Source organism: Mastomys coucha, chromosome X (assembly GCF_008632895.1).
Source record: "Mastomys coucha isolate ucsf_1 chromosome X, UCSF_Mcou_1, whole genome shotgun sequence".
Classification (NCBI taxonomy): Eukaryota; Metazoa; Chordata; class Mammalia; order Rodentia; family Muridae; genus Mastomys; species Mastomys coucha.
In genome coordinates, this window is record NC_045030.1 from 104051690 (window position 1) to 104054951 (window position 3262).

The 3262-nt window shown below is 40.1% G+C and overlaps 1 pseudogene; it reads left to right on the plus strand.

Moving 5' to 3' along the window:
* Positions 1-2501: 2501 nt before the first annotated feature.
* On the plus strand, positions 2502-2830 carry LOC116090166 (annotated as a pseudogene).
* The last annotated feature ends 432 nt before the right edge of the window (positions 2831-3262 follow it).

The window sequence follows — 3262 nt, forward strand, 5'->3', positions numbered from 1 at the left end:
TGCTGCTGGAGAGCCAAATCTTGAATGTGAATTACTTTGTAAGTTTAAACACTTGAAAGAAGTCCTAGGTGTCTCTTTACCAATCTCTTTACCAATCCTGTTGGCATTTTAAAACTGCAATTGTTTTGTAAGTACCTTTCCTGTCTCAGAGTCAGCTATAAGGTCTCTTGTACCTTGTAAGAGCCAGACCATAAATTAAGTATAAATTTTTTTTTCAGGCCCTAGAAATTTCAGTTAAGGACCTTAGTTAAAGAATCTCCATTAATGACAAAGTTTTTTTGTTGTTGTTGCTGTTGTTGCTGCTGTTTTTGCTTTTACTTTGTTTTGTTTAAACAGTTAAATTGCTGGGTTAATTAAGTCAGATTGCACAAAATCCAGGTGGCAGCCAAAGCTGTCAAGATTTTCCCTGCTGGCTATGTGACTCTCTCAGGGCCACTCCTAAAAGCCAAGAGACAATCAACAACCTCCAGGTGCTCTCACTGGCCAGGCACCAGCTGCAGGCAGCTGCTGTTAGCTGGCCGTTGTAGCTCCTGGGGAAGCCAGTAAAACTACATCTGCCTTTCCCAGAAACCCTGCTTCTGGGCCTGGTCTCTGAGACTCTGAAGTGTAGGCAACTGGAAAGGAGCAACATGGCTTGTCTATGCTCCCCCATCTAGACTGGCTCCGAGGGGGCCCAGCGCTTGACTACTGTGCATTGTTTGCTTGTACATTCCCTAAAGACCAAGGATGTACTTCCTGGCTGTGATTGATGCTTTTTTTTTTAATCTTACTTCTACAGTTTTCCAAAACCTCCTTTTGTGGAGGTGCTTGCAAATGCGACTGCCAACAGGAATGACCTGTGAGAGGCAAGAATCAGATCCCACATGACTTAGCCGGTGCTGACCCTGAGCAGTATATATTTTTTTTAACATATTTCAGCACTGTACAACTTTGAGAAAAGTTTCCTCATGACAATGATCACAACAAAGCTTAAAACATGACTACATCAAAACTCCTTGGCAAAGTTTCTGTACCATCTTCCAAAAGAAAAGTTCCTTTCTATTGAGAAATGACACTTAGGATAAGAATCTAGGAAGGAAAGGTTTGTAATAAGCATAATAGTAAATCCTTTTTGTAAATTACATGGGACCTCTTTCATAAGAATGGGTTATATAGCTGAGAAACAATGCTCAGGAGTCTGGGATAAACATAATAATAAGGGGGATTAAAGTGAAGCCTGGCCTTACAGATAGACCCTCATGCCCTTCTACATCTCCCCATTTCTACGTTTGTTTTAATAGTGGCTATACTAGAGAATGCATTGCCTCTATGTCTAGTCTAGTTAATATAGACAACCATAAGAGAATTAAAAGAATAGCTATTCTAAGACCAAGGAAGGGAGAAAGCCATCTTGACCATGATGGCCATTCAAAGACCACTTCAGAGAGCTTGTCTACCTGTTCATGCAAATCATCCATTTGACTATCAATAGTATGAGAAAAGTCTGACAAATTGAAGCAATACATACCAAGAAGTTGTTGATAACCAAGATTATGCTTGAACAACAAATAAGCTTTGGCTCTCAATTCACCCATTTCTTAATTTCTGCTAGTATCTTTGCTGTGGTATTAGTAATTTTACTATTCACACAGGCCGTCTTTGAAACCTCTCTTTGTATTCCAGTAACCATTCCTGGGATAGAAATTGTGGCCATTACAGAATCCAGTGGATGCAAAGAATCATCACAATTTTCAGAAAGAGTTCTCTTGATTTGATTCTATTGGTTGATTGAAACGCAAAATGGCATAGTTCAGTCTACCCTGCATAAACCTTTATAAACATAGAGAAATGGCAGCATAAGTAACATTTTCACACAAAAAAGTCCATCCCAAAGGCAGTTGCTTACATGAAGGAAGGGTATAGTTAGAAGTGAATTGCAATAAGGAGAGCTATGAGTACATTTAAGGCACAAACAATGTGATAGAAAAACATCATCCACAGGAAAATCAGGAGAAGACCTAGGAATATGGGTAAAGGTAGATTCTATTTCGTCCCATTATTTGTGCATAGTGCTTATGCCAAATAAATTTATAAGATTTCTCTCTGTAGCCATGGCTGTCCTGGAATTAGCTCTATAGACCAGACTGACCTCGAACTCAGTGAGATCTGCCTGCCTCTGCCTCCTGAGTACTGTGTGGTAAAGGCATGCACCACCACTACCTGGCATAAATTTAGTTTTAGAAAACCAGGAATAGACAGGTCTCCTTTAATATGAAAAGATTGTTCTTGTTGACTGTCATGTGCCAAATGAAGCCAGAGGTTTTTTTTTTCTTTTTTCTTTTTAACAGACTTAATTGTTATTTTTTCATGTAGAATTTAACCAAAAGTCTCCAGAAAGCATCAGAAAGAAGAGTCAAGTTTTTAGTGGTGACATACAGATGAGGACATATCCAACTGAAATGACCCAAAATTAAAATTTTTCTTTCAGCTTATTTACCCTGAATTATTTAAAAATTGGTTAGATGAGTTCCCAGATAGCATCGGCAGTGTTCTGTGCTTCTGGAGTCTCTCTGCTGCTAGACCGGGCCCTCCCACTGGTGGGGCAGCCCATGTCAAGCAGCACCCATGGCAAGGAGGGTTCAGCTTGTATGTTGAAGGCCCTCACCCACTTTGTGATGCTGCCTGGGGTGGGAGTGAGCATGCTCAACATTTTCCTGAAGTCTCTACACGAACCCCCGTTCATCACATACCCCCATCTTCGCATCAGGACCAACCCTGGGGAGATGATAACCATACCCTCTTCCACAACCCTCAGGTGAACCCACTTCCTAATGACTATGAAGATGAGTAAAGAAAATCTGGGCCTTTCCCCAGGCAACAAGAGACCACAGTACTGGTTTGGACCCTTACTCTGTGTGTGGACCATGAAAGCCCATTGGATGCTAAGCTCATCTTTCCTTTTCTCAGATGGTTGACCATTACTCTCATCTTCCATCCCTTTGCTTGTAAGAGGAGATGGCTTAAATAAATAACTTAAACTTAAAAAAAAAATTGGTTAGATGAGGAGGGGAGAATGTCCTCCATAGACTAGATGATAAATACCTCAGTAAATGTAATAAGCACAGATTTAGGTACTTTATGTCCTGGTTGCAATTGTTTTTGTACTAGAAGTTGAGGTTGTTTTAATTTTTCCCCATAAAGGGACCATTGGCCAGACTATATTGAGTTATTCATGCTGTGAGGGAAACTGAACAAACAAAAACCAAACAATTAAAAAAAAAAA